Genomic DNA, 21,112 nt, shown 5'->3' with positions numbered 1-21,112 from the left:
AAAAAAAATATTGATATATCTATGAAAATATATTATTTTATTTATCAAATCATAATAATAATAATATATTAAGTCAGCTCGCCAATTTTAATTGAAATTTAACAAAACTAAACTTTTTTTAAAAAAAAAAAAAAAAGTTCAAAGTGAACTTTACGTTACGGGTGTAAATTCTAACGAGCAGAACCGGCAAGAAATTCAGTAGTCGCTATATTCCGATAAATAACTTAAATAGATATGTTAATTATATACAATTATACTATTATTTATCCTGTATTTAAATCAATGGTATTTTAATTATTGAAAACAATTTTTAATTACAAAATTTTGTATATAAAATTTTAATTATTTTTAACATGAAAAATTAATGGAAAAATTAGCTTCAAGGTATTAATAACAATAATATTGATAATGATAATTAATATATCGTTATTTTAAAAGCTATGTACCTACTTAATATATAAGTATTTAACACAGGTTTGTTATTTATTTATTTACAAGATCAATATAACTCAGAACTCACAATGAGAAATAACAAAGGTATAAAATATATTTCATACAAAATATATTTTTTGTTTATTTGATTAGTAATAAACATTTCAAGCTATGCAAACACATTTTTCATATTTTTTTTTTTTAAATCAAACTGCCAATGAAATTTTTCGTAAAAAGAACTTATTTGTAATGAAAAAAATAATTAAAACTATTTAGGTGATATATGTTGAACTAATTGATTTTTTTTTTTTAATATAGTAGGTATAGGTACAATATTATCAGTATATAATATTAAATAAGAGAATATTATTAATAACAGGATCCTTTAGAGAATAAAAAGCTTTGGGGTATTTGTTGATGCCAATGCAGGTTGTATAAATTTAACTATATATAATAAATACACTTTAAAATTTAAATATTAGAACCAACTTAAATTGTCTGTCGGCTCTACTCGGTAGACTTTACAATCCGCATCGGTAGTTTTCAGTAATCTTTTCAAATTATTTAAAATAATTTATTCGAAATAACTTAAACAATGTACAATTACGTTTTTTAATTTGATTAAAATTTATAGCTGCACAGATAATAGAAAATATTAATTGCTATAACTAAAGTTGTTTTGATTAATGATTCTACAATAAGATATAATCGCGACTGACAGACACCGCTTTAAGTAGAAGCTCATATATCCTATTCCAAGCAAAGGAGTAAATATAAAAAAAAAACCTTACATTTATATTCCATGCGATTTGCCTTGCCTTGTATTAGCCCTGTTATATTATTCACTACAATAATTATTTCTTATTATATCGTTTTATAATAAAACCATCTCTTTAAATTACTTCTAAAGTTTCGATAACAGCTTCGGCGACATTCAAAACGCCATTTCGCGTATCCATAATGAACATCATAGATTATTCAAGAACACGACCAACGATATCGCGACAATTTTACGTAAAAGTGTTTTTTTGTCTTTCATCCTCTTGTGGCTTGAATAGGCTATACGTAAATTATATATTTATTAATATTTGATTCAAACCATCCACAATAATATTAAATGAGATATTTAATGAAGACACTTTTTTTTTTCTAAAATAATTTTTATTATTTATCATTCTTGGTGGTAGGGCTTTGTGCAAGCTCGTCTGGGTAGGTACCACCCACTCATCAGATATTCTACCGCAAAACAGCAATACTTGGTATTGTTGTGTTCCGGTTTGAAGGGTGAGTGAGCCAGTGTAATTACAGGCACAAGGGACATAAAATCTTAGTTCCCAAGGTTGGTGGCGCATTGGATATGTAAGCGATGGTTGACATTTCTTACAATGCCAATGTCTAAGAGCGTTGGTGATCACTTACCATCAGGTGGCCCATATGCTCGTCCGCCTTCCTATTCTATATAAAAAAAAAAGTTCTTATTGATATATGAGAAACAATTAACCGCTTCGTGTTCTACTTTATAAAAGTACCCAAGTGGTTTAGAATCCTGGATAGAGCACATAGGAATTATTTAAAACAGTAAAGAAATTTGTAGTGTTTTACTCCCGTGCCTCGGAAAGCACTTAAAGCTAATTATGAGAGTTCAACAGTGTTTACGCACACACTTGAGTAGGTAGGTAGGTACTATAATCCTGCGCCGCCGTGATCGCAATATGTCGATTGAACATCATCTGAAAAATAAAAATAAAATCAATCTGTATATATCTTTAGTTAACTTCTATATTCAGCTAGTTTTCACTTTAGAGGATGGAATATAAAGTACTCTTTTCTTTCCCCCTGACAACTTGTATGCAAAATTAAAAAATGATCGGTTGAGTAGTTAAGACGTTATAGCGTAACAAACGAACACACTTTCCCATTTATAATATTAGTATTAAATCGCAATCAAAATTCAAATGAAATTTTTATACTATAAATAAACACATTACTAAAAATAAATACATATATATTTTAAAATATTCCTTATGAATAACACAACATTGTAATGAGTGTCCGATATCGATGTCATTACATCAATCAATTGGAATGAATGAGTGATCGAATTGAATGAACTGAATGAGTGTTTCATTGACACCAGAATGTATGGTAAAGGTGAACACCGTACGTTTTATCGCTTGAGAGGTTGAGAGGTGATTTTAAAGTACCTATAAATTGGCTGACATATTTAGTTAGTGATAGGGCTTTGTGCCCGCCTGAGCTGGTGGTCTCACCAGAAATTACAATAGCAATACTTAATATTGTTGAGTCTGCTATAAAGGGTGAATGTGCTAGCGTAACTGCAGGTACAAGAGATATTACATATGATTGTCCATTTGCTAGACTTTCTCCCTATTTTCAAAAGATTACTATACAAAAAATTCGTTTAACTTACGGTAGAAGAATTGTATACAGGCGTTATTAAAAAGCTTCCCAAACAAAAACGTAAAGGTTGTTTCGATGACGCACGTTTGTGAAGTGTACGAATTTTATCGCTATTCAAAAGACAATTGGTTACTGATTTACATAACGATTCGTTAAATATAGAAACTGGACGTAAGTATCAGACATATTAATGATCTTAGTTTAGTACTATAAGTACGAAGCTCAAAACCCATCTTTAAGAATCAACGTGTATGTAAAATTAATGTTGATTATTTAATTAGTAAAGTCATTAAAGCGTAACAAACAAACAAATTCAATTTCGCATTTACAATATTAAAATTAAAGTTTCATATAAAAGAACTTGATACAAAATATATTAAATATTTAACATATAAATAAGTGCAACAAAGTTATACATCTTTTAAGTAGCTAGACTCAATTTTCACAATAATTTATTTACCATCCAAGTGCAACAAACATTATATTAATCTTACCGTACCGTAACAGCCTGTGAATGTCCCACTGCTGGGCTAAAGGCCTCCTCTCCTCTTTTTGAGGAGAAGGTTTGGAGCTTATTCCACCACGCTGCTCCAATGCGGGTTGGTAGAATTCACATGTGGCAGAATTTCAGTGAAATTAGACACATGCAGGTTTCCTCACGATGTTTTCCTTCACCGTAAAGCACGAGATGAATTATAATCACAAATTAAGCACATGAAAATTCAGTGGTGCTTGCCCGGGTTTGAACCCACGATCATCGGTTAAGATTCACGCGTTCTTACCACTGGGCCATCTCGGCTTTATTAATCTTAAAATTACATATATGCACAGTTTTATATCGATATGTTTATGGTAATTCGTGAACCACGAAACCTTAACCCCTGTTATATAATATATTCGTGATCTTCACAGCAATCCTTCGATGTAAAAACATTGAGTAATCACGTCATAATTATGTGAAGTATATTGTATGAACACAGACTTGAAAGGTTCAATGCAATGTAAATGCATTTGCCAAGGAACCTTATACGTAGAAATGGAAGATGTATATAAGGTCTGATATAGCTGCCTTCCAGGGAAATTTAGGGTGGGGAATAATAGCAGGGATCTATATGATCAGTGCTGATATCAAACACGATTAGAGCACACTGAATTGGAGTCAATCTCTCTTTTGGTTGGAGGACACATATATCACATTGTGTCCGCTGAAAGATACCAGTTCTTCTTGCGACGTCTTCCCGTAGACGTAACGACTAAAGGCACACGACATTAAGCACTCATCATTCCGACAACGCCCTTTTTTTCTTTTAACGCTGGAAATACGCATTTCACATTTCTCCCACGGGAACAGGGGGGTATGTGGGACTCGTTGGTATCCAAAGCGCCGAGTGCGCCCTGCCACTTACCTACTAAAAACCAGCTGTAAACTTTCCGTCTTAATGAGGAGCGGCATTGCTTGACGCTCTGACGATTATAGAAATCGTACTAAATTAAGGTGCGTTGTTACAGGAGCGAGGGGAGTTCTCCTCTTTTGTAGACTATATCTTAGCGACCCCCAGTGACTATCAAGGCCAATAGAAATACGCAATTCGGAATTGCGATCGATTGAAAGGAGGTGTCACTCATATCAAATGTTGACAACATGACAACATGTTGTTTGAAATAAAATTAAAAATTTCTAGACCAATTTTGATTTATAGGTTACATAGCGGAGAAAGCTATGTCCAGATCTTAGTAGTATATTTCTTGATAAGCATGATAATAAAACATGTATCATTTTGTGTTTGTTGGACTTAATGGACTAAGATTCTAATGAACTAAGATGTCATGTCCCTTGTGCTTGTAGGTACACTAGCTAACTCGCCCTTCAAACTCAGTAGTGCTGCTTGGCGGCAGAATATCTGATGAGTGGGTGCTACCTACTTAGACAGGATTGCACAAAGCCTTACCACAAACTAAATCCACATTTTTGTCCGCAAGGCTGCTAAATCGCGTTAGCGTTGTAGAATAAACATAAAGATGGTCAAGATCGAATTGAGATGGCCTTAGCCCAGCAGTGGGAAAGAGATAGACCTTAATGTAAAACCAATTGTGTCACACATATATTTATAAATATTCAACAACAATCAGATAACTTCACGCCATAGAACTAGTACCAAATGTCAATCAATATTTCTTATAATATATTTTCCTATCAATTTTTTTTTAATTTATCAGTATAAAAATTTTAACTGTTTTATATAAAATTATAGATAAAATATTGATTGACTTTTTTAATTATGAATTTGACCTTTAATTTTTTAATTTACATTTTTTGTATGATTTTCAAATGAATATTTATGAACGATTTCATAGTACCTGTTTAATTCAAGATTAATTTAATAGAGCAATTATGTATATATTTTAAATAAATAATTAGTTTTATATTTAACGAATTCAATTCTTCTCAATAATGTCAAAAAAAAAAACAAATACATATTCATAAAGTTACAATCGCAATTAATGTGACAATTAAAAAAATAAATATTATGAAATATTTAAAAGAGAAGGAAATACGAAGTTGTTTTTCGATTCATAAATTGTTTTTTTTATTATTCTAAATTTATGCTTTAAAAAAATTAACAATTATGTATGTGTTTAATTTTTTTTAATGTTACTCTATTAATGCGCAGTGGTTAGAACACGTGAATATTAACCGAAGATTGCCGGTTCAAGTCCAGGCAGCATTACTGTATTTTCACCTGTTAATTTGTTTTTATTTATTTATTTATTTAGGATCACCAACATGACATACAGTAATTAAGTTTTATATATAATATTGCATGTCGTAAGGAAATATGTACGTCACATTACACGTGTGTATTATAAGAATAGTGGAATAAGCTTCAAAACCTAAAAGCTTTGACGAGGAAAGGGGCCTTTACAGTATATTACTTACTCTTAGTCTATTAGTAACATTAAAAATATTTGTATTATTTTATATTTCCTTGATTAGAATGAAATTTTGTACAATCTCAACAAATAAATACAGTAAAGTACAGAAACAGTCTGTAAATGTCCCACTGCTGGGCTAAGGCCTCTTCTCCCTTTTTGAAGAGAAGGTTTGGAGCTTATTCCACCACGCTGCTCCAATGCGGGTTGGTGGAATACACATGTGGCAGAATTTCGGTAAAATTAGACACATGCAGGTTTCCTCACGATGTTTTCCTTCACCGAAAAGCATGAGATGAATTATAAACAGAAATTACAGGGTTTGAACCCACGATCATCGGTTAAGATTTACGCGTTCTTACTACTGGGCCATCTCGGCTTCAACAAAACTTGTATGACACCGTATGACAAGTTATAAAAAATAAAAATAAAAACATAAGACAAGCCCATTACATTTAAAACTTAGAACAAAAACTATACTACATAAACTATTTTCCAGTTTTTTTTTTTCAATTCATCATTGGTGGATGGTGGATGAAAATGACATCTGTCAATGTCTCACTTGCATGACAGGTGCACACCTAGTTGATACAAAGGAAATTAATATACAGCCTATTAAAAGAACATTAAAATCTATTTATTTATAAAATTGAAATGAATGTAATTTTTTTGGTGTTTTATTCTTGACGTAATAATTAAGCTATTATATTTATAAAAAAATATGTTTCGTATTTACACGCTTATTTACAAGCGGTATCATTTATTTAACTCTTATATACGTAAAGTAGTAATTTTGTAGGTATATGGTAAATAATAAATATTACGTTTATGGATGGTCTAGACTAATATTATAAATGCTACAGTAGCTCTGTTTGTCTGTTACGCACGGCTAAACAACTGAACCGATTTTGATAACATTTAGTATGAAGCAAGCTCGAATCCAGAGGAAAGACAATACCTAAATAATAATAATAATACTTTCCAAACATGTGATTTAATTTTCATCTTCAATTCCTTTCGTAAATCTATTTATCATTATCCTAGAAATCAAATTACATTAAATACTTTTATGTCACGTAATTTTCAGAAAACCAAATGAAACAAATATTCATGTAGTATATATCATCATATTTATAAAATTAAATGAGTAATATTGAAATTAAACAGTCATATACGTTAGTCGAGTGGATAAATATAAGGCCCAGATCCCGAGCTCCTGCGCTCAAATTCCAGGTTGGGCCGATATTATATATAATTATATATAAAAAAATATTGAGTTTTTCTGCCAAAAAAGGAGCTTGCAGTCTGGAAGTTGGAATGTGTGTAGACATTACCGTGTCTCGGAAATCACGTAAGGCCGTTGGTCCTGCGCCTGATGTCCTATTGGATTATGGGAGTGAGTGCACAGAGAGTACACCTGTGTTTGCGCACACACTAGAGTATTATAATATGTCCTGAAATCGGTCCGGAGAACATCATCATCATATCGTATAGTTCGGTAACTATGACTCTGACAATGATACTTAAACTTTTTAGTGTGTTTCATAAGGATGAATAAATCTCTCCACAGCCAAAAATATATATTTATAATATGATACAGGCACAATTTTTTTCTATCACCTGAATAATACTAACTTTGGGATCATGTCAATGATAGACACTAAATTTAGGTCTTTAAATAAGTTTGTTTTTATTTCATTATCATATTTTATACTTTTTTTTAATTTTTATTTTTTTTAGTTTCACGTTTATTATATGTGCTTTTTTTCTTGTTTATTTGCAATATAACATGTTGATGCCAATAAACCTTTTTTTCTATGAAAAAATATACATTATGGTTCTTACATGTCTGTTTACTGAGTACCAAGTAAAATATTATCTCTTCGTCAAAATCATATTTATTTTTAGCATTCAAAAGTACAAATTGAAACAAACACTTTATATGTGACGAAATTTTAAATATCGAATCAAATCGATTCGCTTTAACGAACGATTAATTTGATTATATCTTGCGAAAAAACTAATAAAAATAAAATTTTTTGTTCGAAACTTTTTGTCGTAAATGTAGGTATATAAGCATGTATTGTAGAAGTCTGATAACAATACATACGTATATATAATCTACCACATAAAATGATACTTATTTTAGCATATGCATTAAAAATAAGCTTAATTTAAAACGGTTATTTTTAACTTAATTACATATTTATATAATTATTTTGTTTAACTTATTTACTATAATCCACATTTATAAAATTACTTATTCATCTTATATTCAAAAGCAATTGACCATGTAAACAAGTGTAGATGCAACAGAAGATTTAGCTGTAGACGTGGTTTCTGTGTCTGTGTGTGTATTAGACAAATAGAACTATAGACACACATAGACATACTTTCCTCTTGAATTTCATTTATATTTCATGTTTAGAGTATAATAGGTACTGTTGGTCTTTACGGCGGCACCGGTCGAAACGGGACTGCTAAGACTCAAGCTAACTTGTCCACTAAAAATCTCAGAATACATACGCCTTAATTTCCTGTAAAGCAGTTTTCGATTTAGGACGTTTTGGTTGTAAGTATAAATATTCAAATAGACATTAAGATTATATTGACATACGGCTTTTATGGAAATTAAAACATAAAGTTATTTATGTGAAATTTTCATTTGTTTGTTTGTCCTTCTGTTTTGTGATATCTATTAATCGAGGTTTTTATTATCACGATTAGTTTACGGTCCGAAATAATACGTTTTTAATAATCAATATTTTAATTCAATCATATACTATTTTTAGTTAATTAATTATTATAACAGGTTATATATCATATTTATTTATTTATTAAATCACCAACAAAGTACACATATACATGATAGCACACAGTTGATAAAATAAAAAGAATGACGTCGTATGACAACATACAGATTATATCCCCAAAAAAAAAAAAAACAAATCAAAATTACAAGTTACAAAAAACAATGAACAATATAAAATATTATTTAATTATTTTAGGAAGTCTACACCACTTGATAAGTTCACAAGTCGGAGATAAAGTATAAATCACTCCTTACACTAGCTTACAGGCCTTTAAAGCACACCAACACAGTGTGGACTGTACACACCCAGACGGGCTGCACAAAGTACTACCCCAGCAGGTAGTATTTGTGTATTTGTATTTAATATGTAAGTGTATTTTATAAATATAAACATAACGTAATTTAGATAAATTTCAACACTTGCTTTACCAATAAATTTGTTATTGTTCAGAGTTTGATTCTCGAGAAGCTCGTCTGAGTAGGTACCACCCATTCATCAGATATTCTACCGCAAAACAGCAGTACTTGGTATTGTTGTGTTCCGGTTTGAAGGGTGAGTAAGCCAGTGTAATTACAGGCACAAGGGACATAACATCTTAGTTCCCAAGGTTGGTGGCGCATTGGTGATGTAAGCGATGGTTAACATTCCTTACAATGCCAATGTCTATGGGCGTTGGTGACCATTTATCATCAGGTGGCCCATAATCTCGTCCGCCTTCCTATTCTATAAAGAAAAAAAAGTTATACAATGCTGTGTCTCCTTCTTTCTAATGTAAATCAATTTAAACAAAACCTCAATGAATTTATACACTTACCTTAACCTACATCATAAATCTCTGCGTTAACTGGTGAAAACCGTATGGAAAATCGTTTGGTAGTTTTTAAGATTATCGCGTTCAAACAGACGGATAGACATAAGCAGCGGGGGGGGGGGGGTTTATTTTATAATATGTAGTGATTAATAATTATAATTATTATATATTTATACAGGAACTACAGTGTAGATTTTCATTCTTTCTGTTTCTTAAGGAATGTTTAATATTTTGACAAATTACCGAATGGTATGATGATATTTGTCAATTAAGACAGAAAAAATTATGCCTTCTGATAACTTTAATGGCGTTCACTGTGTAAGTAAATTTAGAAAATTATCATTGCAATTAATCTCGTGTTCTGCGTTGGAGGATAACATCTTGGTTATATGCATGTGTCGGTTGACATTCCGCCACATGTATCCACCAACCCGTACTGGAGCAGTGGTGAATAACTAAGCTCTAAGCCTACTCCTTAAACAAAAGTTAGTCCAGCAGTGGGAAATTTACAGGGAGCGTACATTACAGGCAGCGTAGTGGTATATGCTCCAAAACTTCTCGCACTCTTGCAATCACTTTGCTTTAAACTTAGTGCTACGCGTGTGAAGCCCGGCAGATATCTAGTATCAAAAACAAATCCACCAAAACGAGCCCTACAATTGCATTTTTTTTAAAGTTACAAACTTTATTACACACAAGCACGTATTTCAAATCATCATAGAACAGGATATTTTGCAAGATATTAGCATTCTTTGTGTGAGTAAGTTAACAATAACAATTCAAAAAATGGAATGAGGGAAGACGTCCTTTTTTTTTAAATATTCGAAAGAAATCAGACAGAGCTACGTGTAACACTTATACAGCCTGATGGATATAAAATTGTGGCGATGTTAAATGAGACAGTAAACTTTGTTTTTATTGCTTAATAAAATCCACTGAAGCGCCGGCTTCGCTTCTTAGAAATATTAATAGACATTTTATATGTTTATTGTTTATTTATTCTACTAGGAAATGTGGTTTACAATAAATATTATAATTGTAATTTGAATTACAGGTTAATTAGGAAGGTTTTGGTTTCAAGGGTTGAATTATATTAAGGGCGTGTTTTATATGTTTATGGCACGTAAATACTTGGTTAATATAATAAAATAAAAACTAATGATTTATTTGTTTTGGTTCTTAAAGTTTTATTTTTATTATTTGTTTTGTTTTTTTAATTATATTCATTTATGTTATGTATCTATGTCAAGAGCAGTTTTGATAAGTCAAAATAAAATATTAAAATAATACACAGCTTTTTATTTCTTTTGTTTTTAACCTTTTCAGGCACAAGTTTTTTATTCTTCGGAACGTATGTCAACTTCAATTCAAACAGTTTTTTTTTTTAATTATTATATATATTTATATATATTTTGTAATTAGTCTTGATTTTTTTTAATTGTATCATTAAAATTTATCACGAAATGGTTAGTTTGAATTATTCAATGTTATATTTTTCAACAGTTTTCTTTAACGAATTTAAATTTATATAAAAAATATATTTTAATAATTCATTTTTTTATTTTAGTATCAATTATAATTATATTATTTCTTCAACAGACTAATCAAATCTTTTTAAGATTTTGGGATACAATTGATCAATTAAAAAAAAAGAACATTTTACGACCTACCACGTTGGCTGAACGAAAAATCGAACATTAGAAAAAAAATACAACAAACCAAAAATTGTTCACGCCTCATAAAACAGATAAGGTATCTATTCACTAACAAGTAACAAATAATAAATGTCACAGATTATAAATAAAACAAAATGTCGTAAAATACAACCGAACTTAATTAACTACTGTTGAGCGTAGCTTAAATTTATTAGTGAAAATAAATTGACTTTTGAAGGGGCAGGTACTATTTTTTATCTGTATTTTATATTTTAGATATTGTTAATTTCATAAACATTTTAAAGAACTCATTTAAGATTCGCTTAGACGTTTGGAAATGTATTGTAGTTTTAATTTGTTTTGAAGTTTAATTTTTGTACTTTATTTATAATATTGGAAATTTTTAAACTACTATTAAAATTAAAACCTCTTAAGGTTTATTAATTATGTTTAAACTTATTAATGAATTTATAACCCACGCATCATCTACATTACTATTAAGACCCTTTCGAATAAACGACACTATGATTCCATCCAAAACTAAAAATTACTTATTATAAAACTAAGTAACTATGCAACCCTCCAAACGTTAACGCCATGCGCCTATTTCAAGTATTGTCAGTTAGCGGTACTTTTGTCCCATTTAGGACCATTATCCCGCCGTCAATACGACAATCGCTATCGGCTTTTGCTAATTTTTTGCCTATTCATCCATTGTTATGGGGGGTCTAATGGACCCTTGCGATTTTTTTTCGTAACAGGTGAAGTGTGCGCGGGTTAGAAGGGTTCCCATTGTTGGCGATTATTGGAGAATAAACTAATAATGTCGGTAAATAATTCTGATGTTTTGTATATTTGCGTCATTTTTATTTGTTATATGGTGTACATTGTACATTTTTATTGATATTCCACTCGGCCTGCGTTAAATATTAGGATGTTAAAACTTTCATTAAAAATTATATTATATTAATTATATTAATGTGTTTTGAAAGCAAAATAATTATTATTATGTTTACGCATAAAAATCATTAATTAAGCCCTGATGGCTTAGTGAAAAGTGAAGTGACACGTAAACGTACCAAAGGTTGTGGGTTCAAACATGAGCTTAATTCGTGTTTATAAATCATCTTGTGATCAGCGATGTAAGATGCATGTGTGAGATGAAAATCTGTACTGTATCCATCAACCCGTACTGGAGCAGCGTGGTGGTATAAACTCCCAACGGCTTTAAATCAAATCAAAACGGTAAGTTGTCGCATGCGCCAGCAACATGATCTAAAATGTTACGTCTCTTGTACCTGTAATTACACTGGCTCACTAATCCTTCAAACCAGAACACAACAATACTATGTATTGCGGTTTGGTGGTAGAATATGTGATGAGTGGTGGCACCTAGCTAGGTTCCGGTTGGAAAGGTGAGTAAGCAAATGTAACTATACAAGGGACATAACATCTTAGTTTCAAAGGTCGGCACGTTGGTGATGCAAGGAACAAATATTTCTTACGGAGCCAATTTCTAAGGATGGTGGTGACCACTTACCACCAGGCCCATATACCAGTCAGTCTACCTATTTTATAAAATAAAGCGAAATAATTACAAAATCAATTAAATAAAAGTAGTAAACTTTAATGTTATTCTCATTTATTAGATAATTACTTTTGATTTTATATATTTTTTCTATTTATATATAAAACTGTTTTATGTATCTTGTATTCGCGGGTAAGCTTAGTTATTCGATGATCTTACTTAATCAACTTCGAATTACAAAACGAGTTGTAGACAAAAAAGGTTACATATTTACTGATTAATGCGAAACAAGTATCAAGATCATTCTAGTTGACAACAAAATTCAAATACTATTTTTATCTTAATTTCTAATCGAACTATTATTATTTCAAACATTGTACATATTAACTCCTCTCGCTTATTCGAGGTACTAAGATTTATGTCCTTTCAGCTACCTGTATAAAGTTATAAAGGATCATACTCAATTTCACATTGCATACAATTGTGACAGCTGGCTTATTTAACTAGAATATACATGTATACCTACGATATTCTTCAAATAAACATGTTTAATAGTTTTCGTACTGTCGTTTTGTTTAAGTAAATTTCATCGTACTGATTTCCATCTTGTGTGAAAATTAGCCAACCTATCGATAAAAGTTTCTATTCAAATATGGATTCTTTAAAAAACAAATACATGTATTTGAATTTTTAAATTGTATTTTACTTATTGAATATAAAAAAATATATTATATATTTTTGTTTTTATTAAACCTATCGCCCACCCTACACGCAACATCTGTGTGAAGCAGAACGTTCAAAAAATTCTTTATCATATAAATATTAGACACAAATTTCAAAATAAGAATGTAGCTACCATCAATTCACGTCACTAACTAAACTTTCAACACTTTAGCAAAATTATGTTAAGAACTGCAAAGTCATTGCCTAATGCACTTTATCACTAAAACTTGAATTGTCATTCACGACGTGACGACTCATTTTGGAACCTGTCAAAACAAAATTTATTTAGTTTAAGAAAGATGAATAGTTCGGTTTACAGTCAGTATAATATTTAAAAAAAATAACGAGTAATTTTGATACAATATATTTTTAAAATATTTAATTTCATTATTATGTTCTAGATATATATTAGGTTTAGTAATACATAGTTTCTACTCAGTAAAAAAACAAGTAACAGCCTGTTAATGTCCCACTGCTGGGCTAAGTCCTCCTCTCCATTTTTGAGAAGTTTCTACTCATCATCATTAAACAATTCAAAATTTGAAATCGATTGCATCTCATATGTATATGTATATACGTGACATTGATAACATTGATGACATTGATAAGTGAGTGTTGATACACGACAAAAAAGAAGAAAACCACGTATTAATTTTCCCGCGTTGTTTACCCTGTTAAAACTATTTCAAAAATAGAATATATTTTATTTTATCGAAAGCCGTATAAGAAAATTGTAATGGTACTCGTAAGTCACCTTCAATAGCCACCTTAGTAAGAAATACTTAACAATTCCTCACATTGTCAACGAACCTTCAACCATAGGATGTAAAATTCGCGAAAAGATGGCGTTTTTAGATAAGTGGAATAGTGCTGTATTATAAATTAAATTATATTCATCAAATAATATTTGTAGAACGTAATATAGCAGAGCTATTAGCAAATTGCATGGAACGTGTAAGTCTAAAGTTCATTTATCTGTACTTCTTCGATAGCAATACGCTATATATAATACGTCATATTGAATAAATGAACATTTAAATAGCTTTAATTTCCTTTTCGTTTAATACTTTAGTATCCATAAAACTAATACTACTTTCATGAATAGAAACACAGGTAGTCTTTCAAATATATTTATTTTTAAACACAATCAAATAAACAATAAAACGCGAAATGCGTTCCGTTCTGTATAAATTTAACACTGATAAAATATAAAATGAACTTCATAATCATGGGTATAAGGTTGTCAAACGCTTGCATCACATATGTTTAAACTTGTCAAACTGGTAAGGGTCTAACAAGGTGAATTTTAATTACTTTTAAACCAGCGTTAATTTATTTTTTTTACGCCGGTACCTTTGTGTAGCGGTGCCTTTATACCTTTTTTCGTTTGTATAATCTGTGAAATGGCATGTTAGCGCCATTTGTACGTCTGATCTTTTTTAATTATGTTCGATATTTGAACGTTTCCGGTTATTATGCTATAGTTTTGTTAATTTAATGACCACCCAAATTTTATATGACAATATTAGCGAACGTAAATTAATGATTATTTTTAATTGTATATTAATGGCGTCCTAAATATTACGACCTCTAATACCTTAATTATCTTTGTTTTCATCGCTATTATTTCGATTATTGGATATTATTAGATAAATTTACAAAGCTATATGATTGTATAATAAACTTGTTATTTTTTGATAAAACACAATTGTATATTTTCAATTTTTATTAAGCTGAAAAATATGTTAGTTCTTAATAAATTATCCTGTAGCGAACTTTTTTTTGTAAGTATGTTCAACGTTTTTCTAAGTACAGCTATTGTTCGTATCTAACGTTTATCGGAACCATGTTTTGTTATTATTAACATTAATATAATGAGCTATGATGACGTACGTCTAACGTCACTCAAAGGAAAAACCACCTGCACTCAAGGTATAATAGTTGCTCAAGCACGTGCACAAAAACATGTGCACTCTCTATTCTCTCATTCTCATAATGCGATGGTACAGACCCGCTTTACGTGCGTTCCGAGACACGGGGGTGTACACTCTTCAACTTCCAGACTGCGGGCTGCTACTGAGAATCTTCGACAAAACTCGTTAACTTTTTATAGGCCCGACCTGGGGCTTAAACTCAGGACCTCGGGAGCAGCCTTATGTCTAGCTATTAAAACAATGAGGCAGTCAATATGCCTGCCTTAATGACATATATTATAATAGACATTTATATATCCTACTACTTGACAGAGTTTCATTTGTATTGGTAACGACGGAGCTTCGCGTACTTCAACGTCGACTGCCTATGAAAACTCGTCGATAACTCGATGTCAAATAGAAGAAGAAAAAAACAATGAACAAAATCAATAAATACTCCTTTGTGCACCTTATTACACGAATTATTTATTTCTAAATTTAATTTTCGATATCGTGCATCTAAAAACATTTTATCGAATGACTATTCTAAATTAAAAAAAAGATTTTAACATATTTAGTGGCAAATGTTAAACACCAATAAGGCCAAGTTTAAAAGAGGTTGCATGCAATTTCTATTTCAAACTGCACGTAGATAATTTATTAGCATGGCATGAGATGTGACTATTACGCTTAATAAAAATAAATGATATTCCGCCTAGATCGTTTTGTCTAGTTTCCCATAATTTGTACCAATTTGTATTCATACAATGAGGATCGTTAGGCGTTTGATGCAATTTGCTGAACATGTCATAAGCAATGATGATTTACGTAGATTTTTATAATGTTGCCAATAGTCAATTCTTGTTCATGATTAAATATATACAGATAATAAAACTGTAATAAATACGTTTTGATATCTATTGTGATCAATTAAATTATAAAAAAAGTGTATTTTTTTTTCAAAGTAACCGAAGATCGCATATTTAAATTCAACACTGTTCCATTTTTGGAACAGTATGAAGTTTGTTTTAAATTCGTCTCGTGTAAAGCAAATATCGTAAGGGAAACAATGTACCAATGGAGATAGACTACATCTATGACTAAATTTTAGTTTTTAATTAAGTATAACATAAACTTTAACTATTTTATTTTTTTTATTATATTTATTTTTAAATATTCCTTTTGCTTTATTTACGATTTCATACACAATTTGTTTGTTCGAGTGATAAATAAATAATAGAAATAAACTTTATTCAAGTAGACCTTTATTTTATCATGTTAAAATCTTCACGTGACATAATTAACACGTACAATAACATGTAAAACTACAACCGGTTCCGGTTTGGGAATGTAGATTCTACCGAGAAGAACCAAGCAATTACTGTTTTTTGTAGATGTTTATTTTGATCTATTATAATTGAGCAGACATGTATTTTTGTAATTTCTAACTGAAATAACATGAATTAATATATACAAAACTTACATAATATATAACGCTTTTCATAGAAGATTTTAGTATATAATATTGTTATATAAGTAGCTTCGGTTCGCAGTTTCGCCTGCTTTTAATTGAGACAATTGACATGACAAGCGTGAATTTCATGTTCTTGTACAATATATATTGTACTAGCTTCCGCCCGTGACAAACCGCGTGTGAGGGAAAAGGACAGGTGTTAAATAGCTTATGTATTACGTCGGGGTATAAGCTATATGTATTCCAAATTTTATCCAAACCCGTTCCGTAGTTTTTGAAAATAACAAAGTTCCATCCGTCCTCTCAAACTTTCACGTTTTTAACGAAGGTAATAATCATCCGCTTTTTCTTATATAATTTTAATGAATAAAAACCCAAATTATTATGTGTTTTTTTCATGTTCAGAAATTCAATAATGAATGCGAGGCCGTATTAACTAAGAAGGTTCTATTGACTTGTCTTAAGTAAGAAACTTACTGTTAAGTTAGTGCTATAAATATCTTTACCTCTCGCTAATTTTATCAAATTTTATTTATAATTTTATTTACATATATACTAGCCTCCGCTCGTGGTTTCCCTCACGGGCAAGGAGTCGTTACCTATGACAACGTGTATGTACGATTTTAAATAAGCAAAATCACTTTAACATTTATTATATACGATAGAAAGATTTGAGATAAACATATATTTATACTATTTATTCTACCGCTATTCAGCATTTCATTGTATTGCTCTGGTAAGGGATCCACTGACATTATATTCCCTGGTTGGTCATGTATAACGGTCTATGAATGTGGTTTTTGCTCCTTAGTGTGTCTACGTGTAGGAACACAGCAGGTAGCCCATTTATCAGTCTGTCTTATTTATTTAATAAAATATTAAAATAAAGTTTTTTTTCAAATTCATATGTACATTTTATATAATATGTATTTATATTAACTTATTAAACAATAACAGTAATAACCTGGAAATTTCCCACTGCTGGACTAACTTTTGTTTAAGGAGTAGGCTTAGAGCTTAGTTATTCAGCACTGCTCCAATGCTGGTTGGTGGATAAACGTGGTAGAATGTCATGTCATGTTAGTTTCCTCACGATGTTTTCTTTCAACATAACACAAATGAAGCTCATTGTAATTCAGTAGTGCTCTTCGTTTAAGATTCGCGTCTTCTAACCTAACCTAACTTAACCACTTATTATTATTAACCAAATATATTCAATTATTTAATCTTATAAGTATATGAAAAAAAAAACAAAAAAAAAACCTTCTCCTCAAAAGGGAGAGGAGGCCTTAGCCCAGCAGTGGGACATTCACAGGCTGTTACTGCTTACTGTACTGTAAGTATATGAAAAGCAAAATTAAAAAATAACTACTTTACGAATCATAATATATAGTGAGGTAAAAAATCAATGTATCATATTTCTTGACGGTAATCGGTGAAATACGTATTCCGAGCTGACAATAACTTTTCTATTAACCAACTGTAGGCACTTGAATAAAGTATATATTGTGTTTAAATTGTATTCCAGTTATATTATAATAAATATATATTAATTGTATTTCCCATACATCTATTTATAAAAGAAATAGTCTTCGCCCGTATGTAAATAGATGTTGATGTTGGGGAAAGGAGTTGTTATTAAAAAGTAGCCTCGTTGGTCTAGTGGCTTGATATAAGGCCGCAGACTCGGGGGTCCTGGGTTCAATTCCGAGGTCAGGCCAATAAAAAGTTATTGGTTAGTAAAGTTTTTCTGTCAGAAAATTCTCAGTAGCAGCCCGGTGTCTGGAAGTTGGAAGTGTATACACTCCCGTGCCTCGGAAAACACGTAAAGCCGTTGGTCCTGCGCCTGAACTCTTTCCGGTTGTGTCGGATTGCCATCCCATCGGATTATGAGAGTTAAGGAGAGAGAGTGCACCTGTGTTTGCGCACACACTTGTGCACTATAATATCTTCTGTGTAGTTAGCTAATCTCTCTTGAGATTGGCCGCCGTGGCCGAAATCGATTTGGAGGACATGATTATTATTAAAAAGTAGTAGTATTAAAAAGTAGTAATATTCTTCCTTATACCCTTGTACAAAATTTCATCAAAATCGGTTCAGTTTTTTAACCGCGAAAGCGTAATAGACAGACAGTTACTTTCACATTTACAATAATATAATAGATTATTCAAATTGAAGACTTAAATAAGTATATAAAAATTATAATTACAATTATATATAATATATATACAGCTAGAAATGGCGACAGGATTGCTAGCAGTATTTTCCCGTTGAATCGCAATCCCGCTTACGCGTTCCTAGTATTTTAGTCTTTTATAAAATAATATTAGCAATTCCTGTTTTAAGGAAATTACTAACATAGCAGAACCGACAACCGTTGGAGTAGACGTGTTCCTGAGTGGAGACCACGCCTTGGCGAACGTAGCCCGCGGCTAGATTGAGTGACGATATACGCAAAGAGGCTGGCAGCGGATGGATATTTAGAGCTGAAGAATGAGCTCAGTGAGGAAAGCCTATGTGCAGCATTGGACAACAAAGGGATGATAATGGTGGCTAATATTCCTGTTTACCTTTTCAATTAAGCGTATAGCTTTTTGTTATGAGTAGGGACGAAAATACGCCCAAGCTTCAGAGTCGAACCTGCAACTTTTACATCGTCAGACCCTAATTTTTTTAAATATACTTTCTTTACAATTGCAACGAATATTCAGTATTCATTGTTTGGTGGATTCGACCTTTTGTATTAGGCCAGCAGTTCTATTCTGCAAGAACTCACTTAATCACTCACCCGTGAAATGTTGACAACCGACTTATGGTAATACACTATTTTGATGCGTGTATTCTTGAAATGTTACAATTATTATGATCGATGTCGCATATCACCTTTTGACATTTCACGACCGTTTTCTGCGGTGAGTTTCGAGTTTGTTCTAACAGAATAGCTAAATATATCGTGTAAGTAAGTAAGATATCAAGTACTAACATATTATTCGATAAATCACAATGTCCTATAATGTATTTTGAATACAGCCTAAATTAATATTAAAATAGCTAACGTCCTGACTTCGTACGGTTACAATTCATAACAAACCCGTTTAATTTTTTATTTTAGTTGAAAACTTATCTTCAAAATTACAAACAGTTAAATGACAATTAAATTATCTATATAAGTATGTATTTACAAAAGAAAAATAGTATATGTAGTATATCAGTTGTCTGGTTTCCATAGTACAAGCTCTGTTAAAGCTTAATTTAGGATCAGATGGCCGCGTGCGAAAAATGTCCCAGGATATTATTATTGTAAATTAAATTTGTGTAAAATACATTATAAGTGAGAGTCTAAGTCGCTACAGAACTAAATATATATATATATATATATATATATATATATATATATATATATATATATATATATATATATATATGGCTAAACTTCAAGTCCTTAGTCAATCAGTGGTATTTCGCTTATATACATATGTTTGTTATTATTTTATTGGTTTTATTGTTATGTATATTTCACTGTATGTACTTTATTGTGAACACATGTAATTGTTGCAACATTTAGAACTTAAAAAAAATCGTAAATATATTTTTGTTGTTACACTGTCTCTCTCATCTTTTTTTTATAGAAGAAAGGCGGACGAGCTTATGAGCCACCCGATGATAAGTGGTCACCAACGCCCATAGACATTGGCATTGTAAGAAATGTTTACCGTCGCTTACATCGCCAATGCGCCACCAACCTTGGGAACTAAGATGTTACGTCCCTTGTGCCTGTAATTACCAAAACCGAAACATAAATATTAAGTATTGATGTTTTGCTATGATTTTTTTTTTTTTTATAGTAAAGGAAGGCGGACGAGCATATGGGCCACCTGATGGTAAGTGGTCACCAACGCTCTTAGACATTGGCATTGTAAGAAATGTCAACCATCGCTTACATATCCAATGCGCCACCAACCTTGGGAACTAAGATTTTATGTCCCTTGTGCCTGTAATTACACTGGCTCACTCACCCTTCAAACCGGAACACAACAATATCAAGTATTGCTGTTTTGCGGTAGAATATCTGATGAGTGGGTGGTACCTACCCAGACGAGCTTGCACAAAGCCCTACCACCAGTTATGATATGAAAAAACTCTCTGATATGACCGAAGCCGCCGCGGAAAGTCGACGACGTCGACGACAATATTCGTCTCCTAATCAAAATGAAATACGTATTGTTAAACATATAACTTTCTTATTCACTCCGCTGGTGATAGGAGCCCTTGTTAATTGTTCGCCCAGAGGTTCGGATGTGCGATTGAATAACGAAACGCTACTATTATTCCTGATAACACAATTTCATATACAAAGCAAAATAATGTACTTACGTACTGCTTACATAAATAACTTTAATTAAATCTAGCA

The sequence above is a fragment of the Nymphalis io genome, chromosome 28, assembly GCF_905147045.1.
Source record: "Nymphalis io chromosome 28, ilAglIoxx1.1, whole genome shotgun sequence".
Taxonomy (NCBI): Eukaryota; Metazoa; Arthropoda; class Insecta; order Lepidoptera; family Nymphalidae; genus Nymphalis; species Nymphalis io.
Note: the sequence above shows the minus strand (reverse complement) of the source record.